A 17,969-nucleotide genomic window follows, 5' to 3' on the forward strand; every position below is an offset into this window, starting at 1 on the left:
GACAACGCGGCTTCCAGCTCCATATGTGTGAGAATTAAAGAAAATATCTATAAATTACTCTACCGATGGTACTATGTCCCTTCCCATCTGCACACTATGTTCCACGGCACCCCAGATGGATGCTGGATGCTGGAGGGGCTGTACAGACATTGGTTCGTTCTTACACATGTGGTGGGCTTGCCCCAAAATTTACAAAATATGGGGTGAACTCATCACTTTGCTTTTGCGCCTATTTGACACCTCCATCCCCCCCGACCCCCAATACTTTTTGCTCCCCATGACTCTTCCCACCCTCAATAGACTCCAAAACAAACTATTCCGACATATAGTTTCGGCAATGACATGCCAAATTGCCACAGACTGGAAGAACCCGACCCCCTCACCAATGCCGGTGATAATTTCTCGGATATGGTATGTCCACAAAATGGAATACATGACCGCAGTCATTCGTAACACTTCGAAGCGATTTGATAAAGTATGGTCCCCGTGGCTAATCCTACAACAGGCTCCCTCTCCATTTATAACCTGACACGGCATGCCAAGGTCCTATTCACCTCCTGCCCCCGAAGGCTACCCCTCCACCCCCTCACCCTCTCTCTACCCCCCCCTCTCTTCTCTTCAACCGGAGGTGCCCAGCCTCCTATGCTTTCCTGTCCCCTCCTGCTCGCTATCTGAGCACTCTCTTCCTCTCATTTCCTCTGCTGACTCTCCATGACGGAAGGCCACTCTGTTGCCGAGAGTTTCCCACCTCTTATGCCTTGACTTGAATCTCTAAACATGGGAAAACACAAAAAAAAAAAAAAAGGATCTACTCTGTTGTTGTAACAATTTACTGTAATTACATCTGTTCTTTAAGCACCCAAGATGTTCGGGTGTTCTGTTATGTTATCATTGTACTTATTTCATGATCCATCCAATAAAATGTGTTTAAAAAAAAAAATAAGCTGGCCAGTTTTTATTCTCTACAGTACATACAAATTTGGTCAGTATTTTCCCTGTATGCAAGAAAATAAATGTTTTTGCAAAATGGTTTGTAAACTTACTATTGGCTGATGATAGCTTATATTTCTACAAGAGGTGAATAGAGGAATTACAATGAAAATGGCCAGCTTTATTTATTTATTTATGAAAAGGAGGCAAAATGTATGGTGGTGAAGAAAGAATGTCCCTACACACAGTATCGCTAGCTTGCCCAAATAATAAAATAAAAGGTGTAGATGGGGCAAACTGTTATCCCATTGCCAACAACTCAATACCTAGATGGGGGCCAACTGTCAGCCCACTGCCAACAACTCAATACCTAGATGGCGGGCAACTTCAAGTCCATTGCCAACAACTCAGTTGGCGGGATGTAACGGATTGCATGATTGGCCGGCATCTCGAACATCTGGCGAGCTCTGACTTTTTTTTAAAGGGGCAAACACAAGGCAAAACTATGCCTTGTAAGCGGTTGTCCCTTTAAAAAAAAATCCAAGATTGGCCAGTATTCCGCACCTCTGGCAATTTCAGACTCCATTACATCCCGCCGCATACCTAGATGGGGGCCAATTGCCAGCCCATCATCAACAACACAAGGCCTAGATGGGGGCCAACTGCTAGTCTATCACCAGCAACTCGAGGTATCCAAACTCCCCTGCTAATGACACACGAAAAGGTCCACCTGGAATAGTGGTGTCACTGACTCAGTATGCTAGACTAAACTAAACCAGTGTACTGGCAGAAAAAGTGTAACAACACTAGGAGTACTGATACTCAGTTATCGACCCTTTAGGATAACTGGACATATTGGTAAGTTACAGAACCTTGATGGACTAAAGATACTGTTCCTCATGCGGACTAGCAGAGGGCAAGAATGTGGATTGCTGATAACACCATGACTGGAATGCAGCTAGAGTGAGTAATTAACCAAGGTGTAGACACTGGAGCTGAATACAGGTATATGGGATTGCCCGTATGACGGCACTTGAAGACAGGAGCTGGTTTCCATGATAATCGGTGTAGGAATACTGGTGCAGGTTTTCAGGATAATCAGTGTAGGAACCTTGATGCAGATTTTCATGATATTCAGTGTAGTAAAACTAATGCAGAATTTCAGGATAATCAGTGTAAGAAGACTGATGCAGGTTTTCAGGATATTCACTGTAGGAACACTGGTGCAGATTTTCAAAATCTCAGTTATAGGAACACAGATGCAGCTTAGCAGAATCTCAATTGTAGGAACACTGCTGCAGGTTAGCAGAATCTCCAGTTTAGAAACACTGATGCAGGTTAGAAGAATCTCCAGAGTAGCAACACTCATATAGGAACTGAAATGCATGATACAAAGCAGGTACCTGTAGCCAAGTGCTATGTCTCTGAAAAAGTAGTTGTACTGGCATTGTACTGCAAGGACTTTCTGCTTTAAATAAAGTGCCTTCTGCTGTACTATGAATGGTCGGACGTCTGGGTGATATCACATCAACATGGTGGCGCCGAAGATCCAGAACCACAGGAACTGCTGGGAGAGAATGCCAGCCATATGTATTAGCCATGAGGTTACCTAAAGAATAAAAAAGGTGCAGACTAGATGGGCCAAGTGGTTTTTATCTGCCGTCAAATTCTATGTTTCTATGTGTAAGTGAGTACTGAGAGATGTAGTGCGACCTGCAGGACCAAAGGGCACACTGCCATATGCAGTAATGGTGCCCTAAGATCCAGTGCGCGACAGGAAGCACCTCAAGATCTACAGCAAGACGGCCACTTGTCTAAAGTCTTTGCTACGTCTACAGAGAGAAGAACTTAACTTGTTGCGTAAACATCTAGGTTTGGTAAATTAACTATGGAAATGATCATGGAAAAATCTAAATAACAATCTAAAATGTACTCGCATAGTAAGTAGCAAAAAGTTGTACAAGAAAAAACTGCAAGATTGCCAAACCATAAAAACAAACATTGGGCTTGTCATGTAGGGGTCAAAACCCTTTGGACGTGAAGGAGTTAAGGAAGATATTTACTAAGCAGTGATAAAAGTGGAGAAATTGCCCATGTCAACCAATCAGCTGCTCTGTATATTTTTATAATATGCAAATTATAAATGTTATGTCAATGCTGATTGGTTGCCATGGGCAGCGTCTTCATTGGCTCACTTATCCACTTTTATCACTGCTTAGTACATGTCCCCCTAAGTCACAACTGCCTGGTTGCTGAAGGGTGTAAGTGGAGAAACAAGATGTGTTTCAATAATGGTCTAGGTATTTTACTTTTACATATACTGTTTTTCAATGTGCAAGCCACAACACGTCACGTGGGTGCACATAACAAAGCCATCTGTTAACAGCTCTGAAAATGCCAGTGACAGTAAGGGAGCACCTGTAAGCATGGCAGATCACCTACCACTTATACCCCTTTTCCACTAGTGTAGCACGGGTCGCAGCCGTGTCGCCTGACACGGCTGCGACCCGTGCTACAGCCCCCTGCAGACAGCGCTCACCAACCCGGCAATTGCCGGGTTGGTGACGCGCTAGTGACGCGGCAGGGGCGGCGCTTGGAGATCACATGATCTCCCAGCGCCGCCTTCTCTATGCACTGTGAACGGGAGCCGTGTCGCCTCGAAACAGCTCCCGTTCACACTAGACAGCTAGTCGGATAGGATTCCCGGATCACTTGATCCGGGAATATGCCGGGGGACCCGTTTCCACTTGGGAAAAACACGGGTAAATGCGCGCCCCGCGCATTTACCCGTGTTGGAAAAAGCTAGTGGAAAAGGGGTATTAACTACACACAAGTGTTAGATCTTGGTCTACTGACCACTAACCCAGTAGATTTATGTGGTTAAAATCAAGCACTTCTTACCTTTCTTGATGCAGGCACATCTTACACACTAATGTTAATATATTCACAAATAAATACATAAAAATTAGGAATATTTGACTGTTTCTTTTGGTTTAAATGAAAGTCAAGTTCACATATCATCTCTATTTCAATTATTTCAAGTAGATTTTTCTAATTACTGTGCCTGAATTCTTGTGGCACATTCAGTTGTTAATGTACTGTCTATAGACTCTCAAATATGTCCCAGTCCACGAGTAAATCACTGCTATAAATGATCAAATGGACAACGTTTAAGTTCTTTGACATAGGAAAAAGGATTTCTGACTAACGCATAAGTTATAGCATATTGTGGTAGGTTATCCAGTTATGCCCAGTGTCGGACTGAGGCATGTAGGGCCCACCGGGGGAATGCAGTGGTAGGAACCCATGTTTAGGGGTGTGGTCAGTCTGCTGAGGGGTGTGGCCTGCCACCTCATTAGTTTGACTAACCATTAGAGAGTGCAACGTCTGGGCCCCTACATAAATATATACAGTAATTCAGATGCTGCATGCATGATAATGTACCAGATTAATAACAGCAATGCACTGTAGAAAATACACCATAGTCCAGTATAAGATAACATACTATATGTATAATGCATAATTCAAGTGCACAGTCTAGAACCTGATCCTTAGAGCAGGAGATGGGCCCCCAGGCAGTGGGGCCCACCAGTGGTTTCCCCTGTATCCCTGTGGGCCAGTCCAAGCCTGGTTATGCCACCTCTTCCCCCAGACATAGTCCAATCCCAGCAGCATGAGTAACAGGACAAAATATCATGCACCAAAGATGCTGCATCCCATTTGGAAGACCCCAGAAACACGTACATCTGACAGACAGCAATACGCTCAAGAAGAGCCTCGAGGATGGTGAACATGTAAATGTAAGCACCGACTGGTTCACGACATGCTTAATACAGTTTATTCTTTCTATTTTTCTTTTAACAATATACGTCACACGTAGAAGTTCCCTTTACTACAGAAGGAGACAATTCCCCTCTGAAGGCAAAACAGTTATTGTTTTCTCATTTTTTAATATCAAAGCAATATGTTGAAAGAATAAAATTAATATTCGCTTGTTTAATATCCCTTTTAATATCCCTTTGTTTTCCTTTCCTTTTTTTAATATCCCTCACTGGAATGTTTAGAAAAGTAATATATAAAGCCTCAAATATAGACTGTTGACATATACTGTGCCACTGATATTATGGGATTTTAGTGTAGCTACAGTAGTATCTGGAAAAAACAATGAACATAACAAACATGTGTTTCACTGTTTAATTCTCTAGTACTAATCTCCTTAAAACAGTAATTCCACCGTGATTATCTAAGGAAAATTAGGTAGATATAAATGCTTTAGAATCTATTAAATCCCGCACTGTTTTACGTTAACCCCTCTAATACTGAACACTTAAATAGTGCTTGAGAGATTTTATAGAGACACAACACAATATCAGAAGACAATCAATGACACATACTGTATATCTGTGATTTTTTCGGAGTCGTTTTGTGAACAGCAACTAATTAAATATGCACAATAGTTTAAGTAATATATAAGATACAAATGTCTCAAAATTACTGATTCCAGTTAGTTACATAAATTAGTAATGCAAATTGGACTTTCCACCCTGTTTGTTTGACCCCTCTGCCCTTTTTAAATAAGCACATGTGCTCTTGGTGAGGTTACTTAGCTTTAAGATAACGATTAAACAATATTAATAACCGTGGAGGCTGTCTAATCTCTCTTATAAGATAGGAAAAAAGCCAAAAGAAAACTAACATTGTTTGCTGTAGTTTTATTTATTTATTTGTATGCTACAGTATACAGCACATTCAAATATTAGGATTTCCAAGCATTATTGTGACTGATAGATTTGTGCTTGTTTTTAACCTTTTCAGAATTTATTTTGAGCTTTGTGTACAGTATGTCTACTCAGAGCCGGATAAACGGTGGGGCGGAAGGGGCGGTCGTCCCGGGGCCCCCACACAAGTGTCCCGGGGCCCCCACACAACACTGTGAAGTCTCGCGAGATTTGACATTATCTCACGAGACTTCACACTGCTGTGAGTGAAGCTCCTCGGCGGCAGCAGCAGTAAAGGAACAGCTCAGCTGCCGAGGAGGACGGAGAGGAGACAGGTAAATGCTGTACTCCTACTCCAATGTTTTTTTTGCAGTTGTGAGGACAGTGTGTGGGGGCCCCAACAAATTTGTTGTCAGGGGCCCCCACAGACCTTAATCCGGCCCTGTGTCTACTGTAATGTGTTTAGGGCAATATGGATCAGATATGGCCCCCAGCTGTTTGCATATTTATCTTCTGATATATTAAACATAGTAATAAGAGCAATAATAATAATCACAGCACTGAGGTCATGGGTTCAATTCCCACCATGGCCCTAACTGTGCGGAGTTTGTATATTCTCCCCGTACTTGCGTGGGTTTCCTCCGGGTACTCCGGTTTCCTCCCACAATCCCAAAAATATACTGGCAGGTTAATTGGCTCCCAACAAAATTAACCCTAGCGTGAATGTGTCTGTGCGTACATGTGATAGGGAATATAGATTGTAAGCTCCACTGGGGCAGGGACTGATGTGAATGGCCAAAATATTCTCTGTAAAGCGCTGCGGAATATGTGTGCGCTATATAAATAACTGGTAATAAATAATAAATAAATAAATAAAAGTACAATGTATGTGTGTGTCAACATATTTCACAGCTATGTACATATAGCCACCACACTACACCACAATATAATGCTTATAAGCTACATTTAATTTAATAGGCAATATTTTGAATACTTAAGGTGGCCATCCACTACTCAGACTTGTCTGAACTGCAGATAGCATCAGATTTCTCTTGAACTCTCCCGGGAGCGTCCCGGGAATCGGATCAGACCCTGGCTTTAATTTTCATTACATTCACTTCAGATATATCTGATGCAATATATCATGTGCAAGATCGCATCAGATATATCTGATCCACACATGCTACATGTGATTGATCTGATGCTGCTGCTGCCGCTGTTCCCCCTCTTGGTGGGTGTGAGTGGTCAGGGAGATGCCAGTCAAGTGACGCTTCAGATGAATCTGATCAGATACATCTGAAGTAAAAAAAACAATCCGATGTGCACCTGTTTTCTTCAGATTCAGATAAATAGTTGGGGCAGCCTCAGAGATCTGTAGTTCAGACATATCTGACACGGGAGTGAGCATTGGATCTGAAGAGCCATCCAATGTGACACTTTTCTTCAGATATGACGGTCAGATGCATTGAAATCTGAAGAAAACTGCCCAAATCTGACTAGTGGATGGGGGCCTTTAGTCTACTGTATGTTTATTAAACAAATCTGATTATTTATTTAAATAATGTCAGTATATTCCATTGCGCTTTACAGTTGGGAACATAATAAAACAAGGCTGGGTAATAACATATAGACAAAGAGGTCAGAGGGTCCTGCCCCCGTGTTAATAATCTATAGGGTATTTTTATCATAGTTTTGGCTAGCAACCGTTGCCTACCGATGACCCCTACAGAAAAAAATATATATAAAAATAGCTTCTTCTTTTTTTACAATGAAATATAGATTAAAAAATATTTTCCACAAAAAGGGAACTTGAAGAATAAATCTGGGCGAGCTAGCTAGCACATTCACATAAATCCCCATGACTTGCAGGGATAGACGCACGTGAAACCTAAAAGCATTTGATATGTTTTTACCAGCTTTTCAGAGATCACTGTAGGCTTCACAATATACAGTATTTAAGAGTCAAACATAAATAAATTGTTCAAGTAGTTACATAAACATGATGTCAGCAGAACGCCTTGCTAGTGAACACTAATGAATTTTAGCATCAGACCTATTTATGCACAATTAACAATTGTTAAAAATGCATGCAAAACACATTTATAAGGCTTTAAAGTGAAGATATATGGAACAAAGGAACTGTATACAAGAGATGTGCGGGTTGGTTCCAAAAATCTGAATCCAACTGAACTTTGTGGAACAAAGCGAACTGAAACCTGGTCCGCATCCCGCAGGAGATCCGATCAGAACCAAGTCCGGTTTGAATCGTCTTGCGGTTCGGAATTTGGATTTTATATCTGACTTTTGGGTTTTGGATTGCAAAAATTACATTATTTTCGCTATCTTTTTGTCAATTTTTATTAATTTTTATCAATGATTATCGATTATTATCAATTTTAAACCAAACGGAAATCTGAAACCAAAACACTTGAGGGTTGTTTTGCCAAAACCAAAACATGATTATGAATTAGAACCAATACCAAAACACAGGGGTCTGCGCACATCTTTGCTTTATACTTTTCTTTTTTTGGTCATGATTTCTGTTGTCTGCATTATGCTCCTGCTTTTTAGCAATAATCCACTCTGTAAACATGCACTTTCTAAATGCTAATAGGAGATTGAAACACACACACACACACAAAGAATAGTCACTTCATGCAACAATCAAGCACACAGTGTACATATAGAAGTCACATCATCATGTTTGCTAGATTTTCCTGTAACTGAATGGCGAATGCCAGTATCAACTTGAACCCTTTGTAAGGAGCATTCACCCAAATTCATCCCAGCTGAACAGCAGATCTCTAAGTGAAGTGGCAGATGTTAAGGCTGGAATATATGTACGGGGGAGGGTCACTAGTCTTCCATTCCATCCCCTTTCAGACAACAGTGTATAATGCATTTAGGATGTCCAGAATGGACACTTACTTAAAATGCAGACTGTCAGCAGTGCAGACACATAACATGCAATTTCCACAGGCGTCACAATTCAGATTGTATCAGGCCAGAGTGACAGTATACAGCTCTCACCTTTACATTAGTCTTCACCATAAACATGTACACTGCTTCATATGCATAAGCAATGCAAACGCATTCTACAGTTGTGATATTTTATCTTACTTACAGTATGTGCTCGATAAAGATTGCTAAAGGGTAAAGCTATGCCTAAAACTCTCAGCCTAATAAACACACAGGTGTCTTTCTAAATACTGTACACTGAAGTTCTGTGCATCTTTATTATATATATATATATATATATATATATATATATATATTATAACAGGGGCGGATTGGGATGGAAAACCAGCCCGGGAAAATTCTGGAAGCAGCCTTTATGGAGGTGGGGTCTTTGAAGGGGGTGGGGTCTGTTAAGCTAGAACTGATGGAGTCTTCTTTGCTTCTTTTGTGTCAGTTGGGTCTGCCACTACAAAGCTGTCACCTTCGGTTGCACCTTCTGCTAGGTGCAGATCATCCATCTGAGTATGGCCTCCAATGTTAGCGATTCAGCGTCTCTGCACCAAGCCACTTTCAGCAACAAGACCGCAAAATTCCCATACTGCGCTACACCTGCATCTGATTAGCCAACACCCTGTAACACAACAGGAATGACCAATACATTTTCTATGCACATCTTTGTGTGTGTAAAGGGCCCTACACATTTAACGATCCGCCGCAGAGCTGCCCGACGGCGGATACGGCTGACGGGCGACCCGGCGGCGGGGGGGCAGTGATGGGGGGAGTGAAGTTACTTCACTCCCCCGTCACACGGCTCCATAGAAGTGCAGGCAAATATGGATGCGATCGTCCATATTGGCCTGCATGCACAGCCGATGGGGCACCAGCGATGAACGAGCGCGGGGCTGCACATCGTTCATCGCTGGTGCCTCCACACTCAAAGATACGAACGGTATCTGGTTCATTAATGAACAAGATCGTTCATATCTTTGAGTGATATCGCCCAGTGTGTAGGGCCTATTAATCTGTACTACACCTCTGTACGAACACGATCAGGATTTATGTGTCGTGCAACTCCACCAGAAAACATCTCTCTACTGCATGCAACATTGCCACTGGTCAAATATAGAATCAGGCCCATAATGCTGTTTACCATGCCATAGTGGTGCTTGCTATATAAATACTACAAAAGGGACATGAATATTTGTATACTGTATATGTACAAATATATATATATATATATATATATATATATGTAGAGATGTGCGGTTGGCACTTTTCGTGTTTTGTGTTTTGGTTCTAATTCCCCGCTCGTGTTTTGGTTTTGGGTTGGTTTTGCCAAATCCATCCTTTCGTGTTTTGGTTTTGGATCTGGATGATTTAAAAAAAAACATAAAAACAGCTAAAATCACAGAATTTGGGGGTAATTTTGATCCTACGGTATTATTAACCTCAATAACATTAATCTCCACTCAATTCCAGTCAATTTTGACCACCTCACACCTCACAATATTGTTCACCAACATAGGCCAAAGCCTGGCTGGCTAAACTAAGCAACAGAGCACCGACACAAGCACACGGCAGTTATTTCTGTTTAAAAATGTTTTACAAATTAGTACTGTTTTAACAATAACCATCAAACCAATAGAAACAATCCAACACAGAAATTTCGTCAGAATCGTGTGTACAATATCATTGCTCTGAAGTAGTTATCAAACAGCAAATAAAAAAACAACAACCCTAAACCACGTGTAAAATGGCAACAGTGGACATTGACGCCCCCTACACAAGTGCACATGCCCCCCAGCACATGCCTATTCTCAGTGCCCAGTCTGTACCTCCCTCCTGGGGGCCCTGGGTCACTGATGGCTGGCACCCTGTGCCTATGTAAAGCCCCAATCAGCCATTTTGTTGAGCAGCTCCCCAAATTCTCTCTAATCACAAAAAAACAGCATTCTGTACCTGCGTAGGACAGTGCAGAATGCTTTGGGACACACAGTTAAATATTGACCAGGTTACAGTACTGGTCAGATACAGTGCGGGTCAGACACAGTGCAGGTTGGATACAAAGCGGGTCGGGTACAATTCAGGTTACAGTGTGGTTCAGATGTAGTGCAGGTGGATACAAGGCAGGTCGGATACATTGTAGATGGAGTTCATTGCGGGTTGTATATAGTGCAGATCGCACACAATGCAAGTCGGATACAGTGCAGGTCGGAGTGAGGGTTGGATATAGTTCGCGTTGGCTACAGCGCAATGTCGGATACAGTGCAAGATACAGTACAGGTCACAGTGTGGATTGGATACAGTGTGTGGGTTGGATACAGTGTAGGTTACAGTGCAGGTTGGATACAGTGTGTGTTGCATATAGTGATGGTTGGATACAGTGCAAGGTCAGATACAGTGCGCATCGGATACAGTGCGAGATAAAGTGCAGGTCAGATACAGATACTCACATTGTGAGTTGTATATATTGTGGGTCAGATACAGCGTGGGCCGGATAAAGTGCAGGTTACAGTGCGGATCAAATACAGTGTGGGTTAGATACAGCGCAGGTCAGACTCAGTGTGGGTGGGATACAGCGTGGGCTGGATACAGTGCAGGTCAAATACAGTGTTGATTGGATACAGTGCGGCTCGAATACAATGCGGGTCGGGTGCAGTGTAGGTCGGATACAGCACGGGTTTCAGTGCAGGTCAAATACAATGTGGGTCGGATACAGTGTTGTTCAGATACAGCATGGGTTACAGTGCAGGTCAGATACAGCATGGGTTACAGTGCAGGTCAGATACAGTGCAGGTTAGATACACCAATAGTGCACTTACTGTGACAGAGGGTCCTCAGTGCGGGGTTGTCAGCGGTGTTTCAGTGTGGTGGTGCCAGAAGTATCGGCACTGCAGGAATGCCTGCAGTGTCTGCAATTGCCGGAGTGCTGGAGGTGTCCTCAGTGCAGGAGTGCTGGCATAGTCCTCATTGCAGGTGTGCCAGCAGTGTCGGCAATGCGGGAGTGCTGGAGGTGTCCTCAGTGCAGGGGTACCGCCAGTGTCTGCAGTGCGGGAGTGTCGGCAGTGCGGGTGGCGGTGTCACAGTGCGGGAGCGGCGGGATTGGCAGTGTGGGCAGCGGTGTCGGCAGTGCGGGCGGCGGCGCTATTAGCGCTGTGGGGGCATCCTTCTTGGGGCCATTATAGCCTATGGGGACACACTGATTGGCTGAGAGCCGTGACAGACAGCTCTCTCAGCCAATCAGTGGCCTTCCATAGGTTACTATGGAGACCAGCATCCAAGGGCAAACCCTCAGGAACCGACAGTGGAATCCTGAGGTTTTGTCTCGATTGGGGATCCGGGGCAGGCAGGGACATCAGAGCTGTGGCTTGGATGGCCCCGGATCCCCTAGGTTTGGGGGGTTCAGTTCTCTGAGAACTGAACCCGCTCATCTCTAATATATATATATATTTATATATATATATATTTTTTTTTTTTTTTAATTATTATTATTTTTTTACCTTTTTTTTAAATTAATTAATTTATTTTTAATATATATATATATATATATATATATATATATATATATATACATATATGGGATGTAGTTACTTTGCCGGTGGTCGGGATCCTGGCAGTTATGATATCGGTGCCGAAATCCCAATCGCTGACAATGCCGGCTAAAAGGGGCTATTCCATCCCACTCATGGGTGTCCACGACGACCCATAGGGGGTAATTCTGAGTTGATCGCAGCAGCAAGTTTGTTAGCAATTGGGCAAAACCATGTGCACTGCAGGGGGGGCAGATATAACATTTGCAGAGAGAGTTAGATTTGGGTGGGTTATTTTGTTTCTGTGCAGGGCAAATACTGGCTGCTTTATTTTTACACTCCATTTTAGATTTCAGTTTGAATACACCCCACCCAAATTTAACTCTCTCTGCACATGTTATATCTGTCCCTCCTGCAGTGCACATGGTTTTGCCCAACTGCTAACAAAATTGCTGCTGCGATCAACTCAGAATTAGGCCCATAGAGTGGGCATAGAACCTATGGCGAGCTCGCAAGGGACTCTTTGCGCTCGCCACGCTGCCGACATACTGGCGCATGAGATGCCGCTGACGGTATACTGATGGCCGGCATCCCGGCCGCTGGTACATCATACCCAACCCATAGATATAGAGAATAAATCACACACAGTTTCTTATAAATAATTGGGTGCAGGGTAATGAGTGAACAAACAGGTACTTCCTCAGCTCCAAGAATGGCCAATGAGCAAGCAGAGACCAGCATTCCAGATTCTGCATCCAAGTGTATTCACAATATTTACTTGTGGGCAAGCAAATACATCAAATCAAGTCATTTTCAATGTATATTTATCAGCAATATCAAGGCATAGACTATGGCAGACGTACACAGCCAGATCCTCTCCCAACAGCTGTTTCGGTGTGCTACCATCTTCATCAGGGGTCTGCCATACTATGCCCTTTCAAAACATACTTTCGGGTGGCAGAACCAACAAACCTTTCCCCATGGGGGGACAAAATGCTCATTCTGCCACCCCGGTAGTGACGCCACGGGACCCACTGAATACATAACAACAAGTGCAAAAACATATATTAAAGTGCAAAAAAGCTTCTTTTAAAGTATAAAAAAGCCTGAACTGACATTGTAGCAGGCACATCTTTTGGTGAACAATCTCATAATTGTATTTACCACAATTATAATCATGTAATACCACCTATGGAGACACAAAATCCAAAGTGTATAGTATAATAATAATAATAATAATAATTATTATTATTATTATTATTATTATTATTATTATATGATTCATAGAGACATTGGAGGTCATTCCGAGTTGATCGCTAGCTGAAAATGTTCGCTGCGTAGCGATGATGCAAAAAAATGGAACTTCTGCGCATGCGTATGCGGCGCAATGCGCACGTGCGACGTACTTTCACAACGGCCGATGTAGTTTCACACAGGGTCTAGCGATGCTTTTTAGTCGCAATGGCTGCCGCAAAGTGATTGACATGAAGGGGGCGTTTCTGGGTGTCAACTGACCGTTTTCAGGGAGTGTTCGAAAAAACGCAGGCGTGCCAGGAAAAAACGCAGGGCGTGTTTGTGACGTCAAATCCGGAACTGAATGGTCTGAAGTGATCGCAAGCGCTGAGTAGGTCTGGAGCTACTCTAAAACTGCACACTTTTTTTGTAGTCGTTCTGCGATGGAAGCGATCGCACTATTGCAAAGCTAATATACACTCCCAGAGGGCGGCGGCTTGGCGTTTTCACGGCAGCGAAAAACTGCTAGTGAGCGACCAACTCGGAATGATCCCCCTTACCTCCTCACTGACAGCAGCACATCCCCGCCTCACTGACAGCAGCCGATTCCTGCCTCACTGACAGCAGCACATCCCCGCCTCACTGACCGCAGCACATCCCCACCTCACTGACAGCAGCACATCCCCGCCTCACTGACAGCAGCACATCCCTGCCTCACTGACAGCAGCATATCCACGCCTCACTGACAGCAGCACATCCCCGCCTCACTGACAGCAGCACATCCCGCTTCTTAACTCTTCATCCTTTACTGTCTCCACTTCTCTTTTTATTTTTTGCTTCTTCAAGTCCTATATTTTTTCTTTCCACTCTCTCATACTGTATATTCATAGTATATTAAACCACACGCAGGTCCCTATCCCTATATATTACACCACCTGCAGGTCCCCATACCTCTATATTACACCACGCGCAGGTCTCCATCTCTCTATATTACACGTAACCAGGTCCTATATTTTTTCTTTCCACTCTCTCATACTGTGTATTCATACTATATAAAACCACACTCAGGTCCCTATCCCTCTATATTACACCACCTGCAGGTCCCCATAACTCTATATTACACCACAAGCAGGTCTCCATCTCTCTATATTACACGCAAGCAGGTCCATATCCCTGTATATTACACCATTTGCTGGTTCCCGTAACTTTATTTTACACCGTGCGCAGGTCCATATCCCTCTATATAATATCGCACGCAGGTAGCTGTCCCTCTATATCACACTGTGCACGGGTTCCCGTCTCTCAATATCAGACTGCACGTGGGTCCCCGTCCCTCTATATCATATTGCACGTAGGTCGTCGTCCCTCAATATCACATCGTGTCCAGGTCCCCATCCCCCTATATCATATCGCAAGAAGGTAGCCGTCCCTCTATATCATACCGTCACAGGTCCCCATCCCTCTATATCATATCACAAGAAGGTAGCCGTCCCTCTGTATCATACCGCACGTACCCACTATATCATATCACAAGCGGGTCCCTGTCCCTCTATATCACACCGTTACAGGTCCCTGTCCCTCTATATCACACCGTCACAGGTCCCCGTCCCTCTATATCACACCGTCACAGGTCCCCGTCCCTCTATATCACACCTTCACAGGTCCCCGTCCCTCTATATCATATTGCACGTAGGTCGTCGTCCCTCAATATCACATCGTGTGCAGGTCCCCATCCCTCTGTATCATATCGCAAGAAGGTAGCCGTCCCTCAGTATCATACCGCACGTACCCACTATATCATATCACAAGCAGGTCCCTGTCCCTCTATATCACACCGTCACAGGTCCCTGTCCCTCTATATCACACCGTCACAGGTTCCCGTCCCTCTATATCACACCGTCACAGGTCCCCGTCCCTCTATATCACACCGTCACAGGTCCCCGTCCCTCTATATCATATTGCACGTAGGTCGTCGTCCCTCAATATCGCATCGTGTGCAGGTCCCCATCCCTCTATATCATATCGCAAGAAGGTAGCCGTCCCTCTGTATCATACTGCACGTACCCACTATATCATATCACAAGCAGGTCCCTGTCGCTCTATATCACACCGTCACAGGTCCCTGTCCCTCTATATCACACCGTCACAGGTCCCCGTCCCTCTATATCACACCGCCACATGTCCCCGTCCCTCTATATCACACCGTCACAGGTCCCTGTCCCTCTATATCACACCGCCACATGTCCCCGTCCCTCTATATCACACCGTCACAGGTCACCGTCCCTCTATATCATATTGCGCGCAGGTCGCCATCCCTATATATCACACTGTGTGCAGGTCCCCGTCCTCTATATCACACCACATGTGGGTCCCCCATCCCTCTATATCATAATGTACACAGGTCCCTGTGCCCCCTTTTCGTTACTATCTTTGCTCTCTGAAGCCTCACCTTTCCCATTAGGTTTTATACTTTCTTTCTTTTCTGTACTGTATCTCACCTTCATTTCTATTCTCTCACACAGAATGAGTATTTCACTTGCCCTCTTTTCTCTCTAACATACAGCACCTTGATCACCCTTTTACTGTCTAATGTGCTTTACCCTTTTCATCCCCTCATTCCTTGCCCACATTCCATATTTACTCTTTCTCTCTCATACCTTTCTTTACTGCATCTCTCTTCTCTCTCTTACTTGGGCTCTTCCTGTCTCTCTCACATGACAGCAGCACCGCAGCAGCAGTGCCGAGTGCTGATCCCGCCCCCTCTGTGATGTCATGCACAGGACAAGGCTAGCAGTAGGAGGAAGTGCTGCACAGTGCACACAGCCCAGCCAGCCACACAGAGCAGCTGCATCAGTGATCAGGGTGCCGTTTCTAAACTCTGCCTGATCGGAGCTCTGCTCCGATCACGGCAGCCAGCCAGTGGAGGGGTGAGTGCTGGCCAGTGTGGGGACAGCGGGGACATATATATTTCTCTGACGTCCTAGTGGATGCTGGGACTCCGTAAGGACCATGGGGAATAGCGGCTCCGCAGGAGACAGGGCACAAGAATAAAAGCTTTAGGATCAGGTGGTGTGCACTGGCTCCTCCCCCTATGACCCTCCTCCAGTTAGATTTTTGTGCCCGAACGAGAAGGGTGCAGGCTAGGTGGCTCTCCTGAGCTGCTTAGAATAAAAGTTTAAGTTAGGTTTTTTATTTTCAGTGAGTCCTGCTGGCAACAGGCTCACTGCATCGTGGGACTAAGGGGAGAAGAAGCGAACTCACCTGCGTGCAGAGTGGATTGGGCTTCTTAGGCTACTGGACATTAGCTCCAGAGGGACGATCACAGGTACAGCCTGGATGGGTCACCGGAGCCGCGCCGCCGTCCCCCTTACAGAGCCAGAAGAGACGAAGAGGTCCGGTGAAATCGGCGGCAGAAGACAATCCTGTCTTCAGACTAAGGTAGCGCACAGCACCGCAGCTGTGCGCCATTGCTCTCAGCACACTTCACACTCCGGTCACTGAGGGTGCAGGGCGCTTGGGGGGGAGCGCCCTGAGACGCAATATAAATGATAATACCTTAGGTGGCAAAAGAATACATCACATATAGCTCCTGGGCTATATGGATGTATTTTAACCCCTGCCATTTTTACACAAAAAAGCGGGAGATAAGGACGTCGTGAAGGGGCGGAGCCTATCTCCTCAGCACACAAGCGCCATTTTCCCTCACAGTTCCGCTGAAAGGACGGCTCCCTGACTCTCCCCTGCAGTCCTGCTTCAGAATCAGGGTAAAAAAGAGAAGGGGGGGCACTATTGGCAGCAAATGACAATATAAACAGCAGCTATAAGGGAATAACACTTATATAAGGTTATCCCTGTATATATATATAGCGCTGGGTGTGTGCTGGCAGACTCTCCCTCTGTCTCTCCAAAGGGCTCGTGGGGTCCTGTCCTCTATCAGAGCATTCCCGGTGTGTGTGCTGTGTGTCGGTACGTGTGTGTCGACATGTATGAGGAGGAAAATGATGTGGAGGCGGAGCAATTGCCTGCGTTAGTGATGTCACCCCCTAGGGAGTCGACATCTGACTGGATGATCGTGTTCAAACAATTAAGTGATAATGTCAACACTTTGCAAAAAACTGTTGACGACATGAGACAGCCGGCAAATCAATTAGTGCCTGTCCAGGCATCTCAGACACCGTCAGGGGCCCTAAAACGCCCGTTACCTCAGTGGGTCGACACAGACCCAGACACAGATACGGAGTCTAGTGTCGACGGTGATGAGTCGAACGTAATGTCCAGTAGGGCCACACATTACATGATCACGGCAATGAAGGAAGCATTGCACATTTCTGACACTACAAATACCACTAAGAAGGGTATTATGTGGGGGGTGAAAAAACTACCAATAGTTTTTCCTGAGTCAGATGAATTGAATGAGGTATGTGATAAAGCGTGGGTTTCTCCCGACAAAAAACTGCTAATTTCTAATAAATTATTGGCACTATATCCTTTCCCATCAGAGGTTAGGACACGTTGGGAAACACCCCCTAGGGTAGATAAGGCGCTCACACGTTTATCTAAACAAGTAGCGCTACCGTCTCCTGATACGGCCACCCTCAAA

General features: G+C 44.6%; 1 protein-coding gene across 1 annotated transcript in view; it reads right to left on the reverse strand.

Annotated features, from left to right (window-relative positions):
* ZFHX4 (zinc finger homeobox 4) overlaps nt 1-16,067 on the reverse strand; it is a 296,146-nt gene extending 280,079 nt beyond the window's left edge. The window contains exon 1 of the mRNA XM_063923968.1: nt 16,027-16,067. The gene's annotated coding sequence lies outside the window, so the exon portion shown is untranslated. The remainder of the gene's footprint in view (nt 1-16,026) is intronic.
* Nucleotides 16,068-17,969: the final 1,902 nt, after the last annotated feature.

This window comes from Pseudophryne corroboree, chromosome 5 (assembly GCF_028390025.1).
Source record: "Pseudophryne corroboree isolate aPseCor3 chromosome 5, aPseCor3.hap2, whole genome shotgun sequence".
Classification (NCBI taxonomy): Eukaryota; Metazoa; Chordata; class Amphibia; order Anura; family Myobatrachidae; genus Pseudophryne; species Pseudophryne corroboree.